The sequence below is a fragment of the Dendropsophus ebraccatus genome, chromosome 1 (assembly GCF_027789765.1).
Source record: "Dendropsophus ebraccatus isolate aDenEbr1 chromosome 1, aDenEbr1.pat, whole genome shotgun sequence".
Lineage (NCBI taxonomy): Eukaryota > Metazoa > Chordata > Amphibia > Anura > Hylidae > Dendropsophus > Dendropsophus ebraccatus.
Genome location: NC_091454.1, coordinates 112243360 through 112256321, shown reverse-complemented (window position 1 = coordinate 112256321; position 12962 = coordinate 112243360).

Here is a 12962-nt window from a genome sequence, read left to right as displayed (position 1 = left end):
ATTACCTTTTGTTCCAGAGCAGGTTAAAGTTAATGGGTCAACTAGATTTGCTCCACTGATTAGGTTCAGACATTAAAATCTGTTCTTCCTAATCTGTTTCTATTTTCTATTTTATCAACATTTGCTGATATGCTGTATGGCAGGCCCCATAAACGTAAACACAGTCAAAACTTCTTGACTCTAATTTGTGTATGGGACATGTTACCTTTGTGAAGTTATCCTACATGGGGGTGGGAGGCTGACTTCTTTTTATTCACTCTATCTACTGATGTCACATTGCTGTGGCCTGGGGCATTGGTTGCAGATGTAATGTGTAGCTGGTGGGCTCTGGCGTTTTGAGGCAACTTGTCACAGTGCCCAGAAGTGACAATACCCACCCCTGGATTCATAGGCATGTACCTTGGCAGAACTAGTGTGAGGTACAGGTACACGGAGCGGCGCAAGAGATGACAGAGTCCAGCACTTAAACAGGAGTTGAATTTTACTGAAAATATCTTCAATGCAATACTCAATATATAAAGACAACTGCTAACAGATGCTAGTGCAAAAATACAGACTTAAGGTAGACTTTTGAAGTTGACTGTCTGGAGATAGTAGAAAGAAGAGAAGACTTGTGTGCGAGGGTAGTATAGAAGCTGGATAGGAGCCCTTTCCTAATTAGTACTCTCCCGGGTTGTGTGTTTACTGCCTTCTGCCCACACAAGTTTGAAGACCGCCATGTGAGGTAGTACGAATCCCAGGTCTCTGTCTCTGGGTAGAGATCCCACTGAAGATTTGCCCAGGTGGAAGAGCATACGTCAGTAAGGTGCTTTGGCCCTTAGCAGCTTTGCCTTACTGGGGATCAATCCCTCTGCCTTTCCTTAGGTGGTGACTGTCTTGACTTGAAGAATCCTTGGCGTAGGCAAGGGTTGGTCTTAATGTTCCGGTTACCCCACCTCTATGGTTTAGCACTGCATACTGGTAGTCTCAGTCTCTACTGAAGAAAGTCAGTCTTAGTCCCTGTCAAGGGCTCTGGCCTAAGCCAGGCCTGCTTAGTCACTGCAGCAGGAACCTGCATCTTGAGTCTTTCTCTCATACACACTACCTGGAAGAACTCCTAGGCCAGGAAGTTACCTCAACCTATATATGGTCATGTCACAGGAAAGGAGGGAAGTAGAGAAAAAAGAGAGTGTAAAGTGAAGGCACCTGTAATTGGTTGGACAGCGTAATATAGCTAAAACCTTATAAAATACTGCATATGTGCACAGGGGAGAGTGAGACATCTAGTGGCTGGAGTGAAAATCACAGCTGCCAGTACTTGGTGTGACACCTGACAGAGTCAGTAGCGGTCTTGGGCACCACGCATCCCACGCAATTGCGTGGGGCCCCTGACATCCAGGGGGGCTGCGCTCTGGTGCCCAAGACCGCTGCGGCTAACTATGTGCGCTCTTAACGAGCGCACATAGTTACAGGCAGCAGCGGCACTGACAGGGCAGGAGCCATTGGCTCCTTCCCTGTCAGTCACTCTTGTGGCCGCAGGAAGTGTTTTCCCTGCGGTCACAAGAGGCTGCTCTGTGTCTCTGGTGCAGGCGCTCGAGGCATCACTGGAGCGCCGGTGCCATGACAACGGGAGAGCGGCCTTATGTGACCGCAGGGGAAACACTTCCCGCGGCCACAAGAGGGAAGAGAAGAGACGAGAAGAGAAGAGGAGATGCCGGTCCCAGGTGAGTAAAAATGTTTTTGGTTTTTTTTGTGTTATATACTATATAGGAGGTAGAGCACACAGTGGGGGCCTATATAAAATGGGAGGAGCGCACAGGGGGGCTATATAAACGGGGGGAGCGCACAGGGGGGCTATATAAACGGGGGGAGCGCACAGGGGCTATATAAAGGGGGGAGCGCACAGGGGGGCTATATAAACGGGGGGAGCGCACAGGGGGGCTATATAAACGGGGGGAGCGCACAGGGGGCTATATAAACGGGGGAGCGCACAGGGGGGCTTCATAAACGGGGGCAGCACACAGTGGGGGTCTATATAAATGGGGGAGCGCACAGAGGGGCTATATAAACAGGGGAGCACACAGGGGGGCTCTATATAAGTGGGGGAGTGCACGGGGGCTATATAAATGGGGGGAGCGCACAGGGGGGCTATATAAATGGGAGCACACAGGGGGCTATATACAAGTGGGGGAGCTCACAGGGGGCTATATACAAGTGGGGGAGCTCACAGGGGTTATATACAAGTGGGGGAGCTCACAGGGGGCTATATAAGGGGGGAGCACACAGGGGGGCTATATACAAGTGGGGGAGCTCAAAGGGAGGCTATATACAAGTGGGGGAGCACACAGGGGGTATATAAAACTGGGGGCAGCACACGGGTTATATACAACTGGGGGCAGCACACGGGGGGTATATACAACTGGGGTGAGCACACGGGGTATATACGACTGGGAGCAGCACACAGGGGGTCTATATAGTATATGGGGGGAGCACACAGGGGGGCTATGTATAACTGGGTGATTACACAGGTCTATATATAACTGCAGGAGCACACAGGGGGGTCTATATACCACTGGGGACAGCACACAAGAGGTATATACTACTGGGGGCAGCACACAAGTGGTATTTACTACTGTCGGCAGCGCACAAGGGGTCTATATAACTGGGGGCAGCACACAGCGGTCTTAATTACATTGGGACTGCACAGAAGTGCCTATATGCCTTACTACTATACTGGGGCACAGAACATACCTAATTATTAAGTGGGAGCACAGGGACACCTTTAATCTGTGGGGGCACAGAGGGGCGTAACTACTATATAGACGTAGAGGGGACCTAACTACTGTATGTGTTGGAGCCTAAAATATTTCTCTGACAGATTCTGGAGGGAAGATTACCAGCCGGGAGAAGACTTCAAGGTGGCTCACGCTGGATGGAGAGAGAAAGAAAAAAAAGTAGAAGACGCCTCCTGTAAGTCACTGGATGTAACTGCACTCTGTTATAGGGTCTGTAGTGATAGGGCTCATGGTGTGGCAGTATTATGTTATGGCATCATTGGTAATATCTTCCTGTTTTGTTCAGAGCAGTTTTGAGGTGATATGTAATCTCTGTATGGTGGTAGGAGGGTTATAAGAGGACTACTGGGGGGGGGGGGGCAGCGCATGTCGAGGAGGGGGGGCATGGGGGGGCCCCAGACATGACTTTGCTTGGGGCCCCAGAAATGCCAAGACCGCCCCTGGACAGAGTTACTTTCTAACGGGCGGTAAAAAGCTTAGTGACCACTGTATTGGAACACTACAACATTTTATTGTAATTCTATAAAGATCTCTTTCCAGTAGCCTTCTCCTTGTCATCAAATACAGAGCATGGAGTCTCAGCTTAGTTTCAGACCTAGTGGTCAGAATGCAAACAATACAATTTCAGAATTGTTTCATAATAAAGATAGGAACATTTAAAAAGAGGAGAGAATCAGCCCTGTAGTTTGGAGACTGTCTAGCTACAGAAAACGTTAGATTCATAGGTCAGACTGCTCAGTTCTGCTCTGTGAACTTGGTGCCCCTTCTGTGCCCCTAACCCCTCTATAGGTTATAATAAACACACCATCTTCACTTTGCTTCTCTCTGCAACAGTTAAGGGTGTGTGAGTACAGAAGAAAGCTCTTTTGCCTAATAAAACCTATTTACAGAGTTTCTTATAATCACCTGTACTATTGATTTCTGCAAAGATGTTTGAAATTACAGCTACACTTTAACCCTTTGAGGACCAGGCCCAAAATGACCCAGTGGACCACGCAAATTTTGATCTTAGTGTTTTCGTTTTTCCTTCCTCCCCTTCTAAGAGCTCTAGCACTCTCAGTTTTCTATCTACAAGCCATGTAAGTGCTTGTTTTTTATAGGAATAGTTGTACTGTGTAATGGCGCCTTTCATTGTACCATAACATGTATGATGGAATCCCAAATATATTATTTATGAAGATATAAATTGGTGAAATTGTAAAAAAGAATGCAATATGGTAACTTTTGGGGGGTTCCTGTGTCTACGTAATGCACTATATGGTTAAAGTGACATGATACCATTATTCTATAGGTCAGTCCGAACACAACCATATGCAGGTTACACAGATTCTCTAATGTTATATATTTTTTTTTTTTATGAAATGCTTTTTTTTGGCAATTAATTATAAATAAAATGGGCCTATTGTGACGCTTATAACAGTTTTATTTTTTCACCTACGGGGCTGTATGGGGTGTCATTTTTTCCGCCATGATCTCTAGTATTTATTAATACCATATTTGTGAAGATCGGACGTTTTGTTCACTTTTTATTTTTTTTTTTTTATATATATAATGTAACATAAAATCGGTAATCCCTGCACTTTTCGTGTACGCCGTTTACCGTTCGCAATGACGCTTGTTATATTTTAATAGATTGGACAATTACGCACGCTACGGTATATTATATGTTTATTTGTTTATTTATTTTTTATATGTTTTATTTATATAATGGGAAAGGGGGGTGATTTCAGCTTTTATTGGGGGAGGGGTTTTGGGGTAGTGTATTAGTGTTTTTAACTTTTTTTTTTTACACATTTGAAGTCCCTTTGGGGGACTTTTTCATCCAGTACTTTGATTTTTACACTGATCATTGCTATGCCATAGGCATAGCATTGATCAGTGTTATCGGCGATCTGCTCATTGAGCCTGCCTGTGCAGGCTTAGTGCAGCAGATCGCCGATCGGACCGCAGGGAGGCAGGTAAGAGACCTCCGGCGGTCCGTTTTACCGATCGGGACCCCCGCAGTCACACTGCGGGGGTCCCGATCGGTAAGTCACAGGGGACTCCCCCTGTCACTTACACTTAAACGCCTCGGTCGCGGTGTTTAAGGAGTTAATGACACACGGCAGCGCGATCGCTGCAGCGTGTCAATACCTGTGAGGTCCCGGCTGCTGATTGCAGCTGGCCCCCACCTGGCCCCCCACCTGTTCATGTCGGCTAATCATTGCCTTCTATTACACGGGAGGATTATCGGCCGTAATGGCCGATAATCGTTCCGTTTAATAGGGCCTTAACACTTTTATATTTTTTTTTTATCTTTGCCCTTGGGTGGCTTAGACATACATTTCTATTGATGGCTGACAGGTAGTATGCATACCTCTTCTCTCCTATCCACATGTATACATCTGACATATACACATCTAACTATCACATCTATCACTCATACCACATAGGTAAACATATACAGTATCTTATGCCTACTCATTACTCTGTACATTCATCTTCTTTCTCCCTTTTTTTATCCTTACCAGCTCCCCAGATTACCTTATAGCCATATTCCTTCTCCTTCTACATACAGCCATCCTGGGCCACCTGACCCCCCTTACTAGCCCTCCCTTACTATGCCAGCATCCCACCTCCCTGCACAGTTCTGCAACACTTTTAATTTTATTCTTCTGCTGAATACTATATTCTGATATCTATAGTACACAGCAATTTCCCTATTCCTGCCCTTCTTGACATCATTGTATTCTGGTCCCACACCCATTTGCTCACACTACTGCCAGTCTTGCCCACATCCTGTCTCCTACTCAGGCGCTACCCATCCAGCAGCTACAGGGTCTGTATGGCAGTGCCTCTATATCCACCCCTCCGGACATGATCCAGCTGCTGCACAGCCAGTCCGACCGCACATATCCCACACTAATTGCTGGCCTTACCACACTTGGACATTGCTGCCCTCTTCTCCAAGCCCCTTTGTTATTACAGCATTCACTCAACCATCCGCATGTTTGTATAGCTGCCCCTTTCATTCCTGCCCCCTCTGACATTATCCATGCCCTTGCCCCTATTTAACCCAGTTAGGCAGTATCCATGCCACATGCCGCTACCCTGCTTTGCCCTTCTTACCTGCACATGCGGTTTACCTGTTGACCTTGTAGCGATACTTGCTTTAACCTCTCTATACTTTTTTAGAAGATTGTCAGCAGAAAAAGACCACTTGGTCTATCTAGTTTGCCTTTTAGTAATTACTTAGTAATTATCTTTGGATAGATATGTTTACCCCAGGCCTGTTTAACTTTAGTTGTTGTAGATTTGCCATAAGCTTCCCATGCTTACCTAAACTTTCTCTGTCATCTGCAGTCTCCTTTTTTATTCCATAGATGCATCCCTGATTAACTCCAAACAGGTACCTAATATGTCTTATCACTGAACAGCCTCACTCCCACATCTATCTGCAACTTATATCTACTGTTCTGTCTCAAGATGTGTACTTTGTACATAATGCATTGTTTTTCATGCAAGTTTAATATTCTTGATTCTATACCTCCATGTACATTAGCCAGATATCTATGGCACAATTTTCTATGTGTATAAATGTATATATCTGTCAGGACAGGGAGGTACGAACAAAACAAAAAAGTGGGCCCTGAGTTTGAACCCACCCACTGTCCCTACCTACTTGCATCAGGCGGCCCTAGGCGGCCGTGGATAACCACGAAGGCGTTCCCTACGCTTTATAGGTGGAACACACAACAGGACAGACAAACACAATAGCAGATGGTGAACAAGCCAAGTCAAAACCACACGGACAACGCAGTACAAAATCAACAATACAATCGGATAGTCAAAGGTCAGGCAGTGGGTCGGATAACAAGTCGAGCAGGTAGAGGGAATTAGGAAGGGAATAACAGTAGTAGACACAGGGAAGCTGGGATCCAGGTATGAACCGAAATAGCCAGCATAGAAGTGAGCAGCTAGCTGTTATTTATCCAGGATCAGAGGCTAGGTCTAGCAGCTGATTGGACCAGCCCTGATCGCAGCACCAAGTTCAGCTGAAGCATTAAAATTCGGCAGAGCTCAAGTTAACTTCTGCATTGCTGGATGAAATCGGGTGTGTCACAACAAACCAGGCGCAGTTCACACCAGGCTACTGCACATTCCTGACAATAGCTTTTTATGTGTGTGTCTCACATCTTAGCCACAATGGATAGTAATATGTATAGCTCTGTGATTCTACATTATTCATGCATGAATAAATATACACATGAGTATGAGTACATATTACTAGCAATCCAGAGTGGATTTTACAAATGACATATGGTAAACAGTTTTCACTGGACCATTCACCCGAGTGTGATCCTTATATCTATTAGGTTTAACTGCAGGATCCAATCGGTACGGTACACCCGCAATGCAATTGTGGCCTCTATATCAGCCATAGTGCCTCTGCTGACTTTAGCCGCTGAGCACCAATCTAACTGATCAGTTTAAGCAATCTAAGGATTGCTTATTGTAGTCCCAAAAGGGGACTAAAAAAGTGTAAATGTTCAGAAGTAAAAAAAAAAAAAACTCACTCTGGAAGAACAAACACCCCCTCCCATTTTTCAAATAAAAAATGTAAATTTGTTATCCCCCCAGGTAGAATTGACTCTCTAACATAAAATGTTAATGATCCTGAACCTTGATTGGCGTAAATGAAACATAATGTCAAAGTCCAGCATTGCTGATTTTGCTCATATCATATATCTGTTAAAATAGAATAAAAAGTTTGCAAAATGTTCCATCCACAAATACAAAATCTACAAAAATACAGATGACAAAAAAGAGTCATCACACTGTTCGCTAGAGGAATAAATTGAGAAGCTATAAAGGTCAGAATATGTTGTTTTTAAGTTTTAATTTTTTTTAACGCAGAATAAAGAAATTATTAATTGAATATAACTGTAATTGTACTGCTATGGTAACGTGCCATCCTATATCCGGGAAAGGCCAACTGCCCCCTTCCAGCTAATAATGTTCACGATAAGTGAAGCGGCATTCGTTTAGCTTTGCACAAAACTAAAAGATTGGCATTTGTATGCAGCAGTCTGCCCGCTCTGTTAAAGGAGAAGTCTGGTCAAAATTATTTTTTGATATATCATTACTTATAGAAAGTTATACAAATTTCTAATGTACATTAATTATGGGAAATGCACATATAGGGCATCTAATTTAGTAGATCATGGAATGTTAGAATTCTCTCAGAAACAGTGATGTCACAATGAACGGTGTAATTCCTATGGAGTGTCCAGCAGGGGGCGCTCTATATGTAGACGTCTATGGGACTTTATTGTGTCTATGTATTATTAGTAGGCTCTCTAGCATAACCCCCTTGGAACGGCTTAATCATAATTCTTTAGTATTGCGTAGATCAATGTATATTGTCTTATGAAACAATATGGCGTTACTATGGAAGTGTGTAAATGCAAACAATAATGGTAAATATATCGGTAAAATTTACTAAAGCGTATATATCACACCATATACATGCAAAAATTATCACATATAGCAAAAAATATATATATATAATTAAAGTAATTTTTTAACCCTGTATGTTTTTTAATTATATATATATTTTTTGCTCTATGTGATAATTTTTGCATGTATATGGTGTGATATATACGCTTTAGTAAATTTTACCGATATATTTACCATTATTGTTTGCATTTACACACTTCCATAGTAACGCCATATTGTTTCATAAGACAATATACATTGATCTACGCAATACTAAAGAATTATGATTTAGCCGTTCCAAGGGGGTTATGCTAGAGAGCCTACTAATAATACATAGACACAATAAAGCCCATAGACTTCTACATATAGAGCGCCCCCTGCTGGACACTCCATAGGAATTACACCGTTCGTTGTGACATCACTGTTTCTGAGAGAATTCTAACATTCCATGATCTACTAAATTAGATGCCCTATATGTGCATTTCCCATAATTAATGTATATTAGAAATTTGTATAACTTTCTCTAAGTAATAACATATAAAAAAATTATTTTGGCCAGACTTCTCCTTTAACAGAGTGGGCAGACTGCAGCATACAAATGCCAATCTTTTACTTTTGAGCAAAGCTAAACGAATCCCGCTTCGCTCATCTCTAATCGTGAACATTATGAGCTGGAAGAACTCTGCCATATACCCTAAAAGAGAGCTCCTACCAAGACATCTACTAACGGGGGAAGCTGCAAATTCATCTATATGCTCCCCACAGTCTACGGCTGTAGACAGCGAAGACCTAGAGGCACGGGACTGGTGAGAGGTGGACATCCACTAATCCTTTATATGATATACATCTTATTTATTAATGGAAACAAAAATCATTAACTGTTACAATATATACCAGAATATCAAATAGTGGACTGACAACTAAACAAATACAAACACAGTGGTCATAAACATCGGCGACCTGCAAGTCGCCAATAGATAAAATTATGTATTTCTCTATGGACATCCCAAGAATCATGCTATAGATATTTATATTTTATATTTTACAGATAAGTACTTTTTTAACCCTGTATGTTTTTATCTGTAAAATATAAAATATAAATATCTATAGCATGATTCTTGGGATGTCCATAGAGAAATACATAATTTTATCTATTGGCGACTTGCAGGTCGCCGATGTTTATGACCACTGTGTTTGTATTTGTTTAGTTGTCAGTCCAATATTTGATATTCTGGTATATATTGTAACAGTTAATGATTTTTGTTTCCATTAATAAATAAGATGTATATCATATAAAGGATTAGTGGATGTCCACCTCTCACCAGTCCCGTGCCTCTAGGTCTTCGCTGTCTACAGCCGTAGACTGTGGGGACCATATAGATGAATTTGCAGCTTCCCCCGTTAGTAGATGTCTCGGTAGGAGCTCTCTTTTAGGGTATATGGCAGAGTTCTTCCAGCTAATAATGTTCATTACTATGTATGTAATGTAATGTATGTAATGTAATGTATGTAATGTACATTAATTATGGGAAATGCACATATAGGGCATCTAATTTAGTAGATCATGGAGTGTTAGAATTCTCTCAGAAACAGTGACGTCACAACGAACAGTGTAATTCGTGTGGAGTGTCCAGCAGGGGGCGCTCTATATGTAGAAGTCTATGGGACTTTATTGTGTCTATGGATGTCTATGTAAAGTAATGTAATGTTATGTACAGTGTGCTTTATTGAATGAATACATGCATGGAATACTTTGGGGAGCAAGTATCCTTGCTCCCTAAAGTATTGCATAAATGTATTCAATCAGTACATTTGCAGGGGCACCGAGCAGGGAGGGAGAGATGTGCCGGTGCATCTACCTTCCCCCTCCCGCCCTGCTCGGTGCTGCTGCCGCCACATATACACAGTACTATTCTTCCATCATCTGCTCACAGTATGAGCAGATGATGGGGGAATAGTACCACGGCCGATCTCCATCATTGATAAGCCCGCCGATCCCCCGCACTCCCGCCGCCGCACTCAACTATATACACTGAACTACTACTCCCATCACCTGCGCCGCCGGGCGCAGGGGGAGCCGCTCATCACACAGGAGTGATCATGCCCTCTCCGCTCCCCCCTCCTCCTTCTTCCGGGCAAACTTCCCCCATCCCAGCTGACTCTCCGCCTGGTCGCCGCTCTCACATATCGGCTCCCGGTGCTTCCTGGTGTCCCTGGCCAGCACGTGTGGGAGAGGACGGTCAGTGCAGACACCAGGAAGCCCCGGGAGCCGGTATGTGAGAGTGGCGGCCAGGCGGGGAGTCAGCGGGGATAGGGGGAAGTTTGCCCGGAAGAAGGAGGGGAAGCGGAGGTGGCATGATGGCTACTATGTGATGAGCGGCACCCCACTGCGCCCGGCGGCAGGCAAGTGATAGGCATAACCCAGCAGGTGATGGGAGTAGTAGTTCAGTGTATATAATTCAGTGCGGCAGGCAGGCGGCGGCGGGAGTGCGTCGGATCGGCGGGCTTAACAATGATGGAGATAGGCCCTGGTACTATTCCCCCATCATCTGCTCATACTATGAGCAGATGATGGGGGAATAGCACTGCGTATATGTGGCGGCGGCAGCACCGAGCAGGGAGGGAGGAGGAGGTTGATGCATCGGCACATCTCTCCCTCCCTGCTCGGTGCCTTGCAAATGTACTGATTGAATACAATTATGCAATACTTTGGGGAGCAAGGACACTTGCTCCCCAAAGTATTCCATAGATGTATTCATTCAATAAAGCACTCTGTATATAACATTACATTACTTTACATAGACATCCATAGACACAATAAAGTCCCATAGACTTCTACATATAGAGCGCCCCCTGCTGGACACTCCATAGGAATTACACCCTTTGTCGTGACGTCACTGTTTCTGAGAGTATTCTAACACTCCATGATCTACTAAATTAAGGGAAATAGCCCTATATGTGCATTTCCCATAATTAATGCACATTAGAAATTTGTATAACTTTCCATAAATAATAACATATCAAAAAATAATTTTGGCCGGACTTCTCCATTAAGAGGGTGTATACAGCCCTAGGATCGCATAAAAAAACATCCATGTTTTCCAGATGGTCTTCTTGCTTTAGCTACAATCTTTATGGAGTGCACAGACTGCAGGATAAAACAATGTTTCTGACAATTAGTGTAACAGAAATCTGCTTTTATTCTGAAAAATACAAGCATGTATAACATCATACACTAATACTAATTTGGTCTTTTCTGATCAAACTGAAAAAAGGAGGGCTGTGAGAAATTATATACATACATGTACATGTATTTAAATAACACTTTGAATGATTTCCACATAATGGATGTGGAATTTTGTTATATGACATGATTTATGAAGAAACGCATTTACAACCCAGTTTGCCCTGCTAACAATGAGTCACTTCATATTATTTGTAATAGGTTCCACACCCTTACTTCATACTCTATTAGGTGGACACCCTTCATATGTTTAATGTATTTAGACTCTATCTAAACATCAATCCCTTTTTTTCTACAATGTCATATACTTTACTTTATGAATTCCCATAAATAGTGCATAGTCTGCTTTGCATGCACAGTGCTCTCCATGGCATTAAATGAGATTAATAAATGCATATGTGGTACCAATTTATGAAAAGGATGAAAGTGAATGTAGTATTAGAGTAGAATTACTGGGGATAAGACCTTCATTTGATGCATGACTTGATCTCATTAATCTTGGTTTACGTCGTGGAGATATCATCCACAATATGTTGATGGGTCATTCATTAATAATACTTTTCTGTCCTATATTACATGTTAATCCAGGAATGGCATGCTACTAACTTATAACGTTTGTCTTGTAGTAAAGCTATAGTATTATCTCTTGATGGTTAATTTAAAAAAACCCTGTGAGGCACATGCCAATTGTCTGTTACTTAGGCAAAATTTTCTTCCAGACTCCGAATATGGTACTGAGTATAAATCCCTACATCAATGTGCCACTTCCAGAAATAATGTACCCATAACATGGAGTTTTCTATTTTTTAAGAAAGGCATCCAGGCCTTGTTTAATGATGTAACCACCACATTTGTTCAATAAATCATGTATCCCAACATTATGTGGCAGACAATTCCATAGTGTCACTGCTCTTACAGTACAAAATCATTATCTGTAATGATAGTGAAACTTTCTTTTGACTAAACAAATGCCCTCTTGGCATTTATGTATTGTCCAGTCATATATTTGTGCATTTTAATTAGATTTGTCCTAAAAAGAAATAGCTCGAAGATAACCTTCAAAATATCTTGGTACGGGAGTCTACCTATTCCCTTTTAGGCTGGGTTCACACTACGTATATTTCATTCAGTATATTTCGGTCAGTATTGCGACCAAAACCAGGAGTGGATTGAATACACAGAAGGGATCTGTTCACACAATGTTGAAATTGAGTGGATGGCCGCCATTTAATGGCAAATATTAGCTGTTATTTTAAAACAATGGCTGTTGTATTGAAATAATGGCAGTTATTTACTGTTATATGGCGGCCATCCACTCAATTTCAACATTGTGTGAACAGATCCTTTCTGTGTTTTTAATCCACTCCTGGTTTTGGTTGCATTATGAGGACCACAATACTGACAGAAATATACGTAGTGTGAACCCAGCCTTACTTTGGTTGCCCTCTTCTGCACCAACTGAAGTT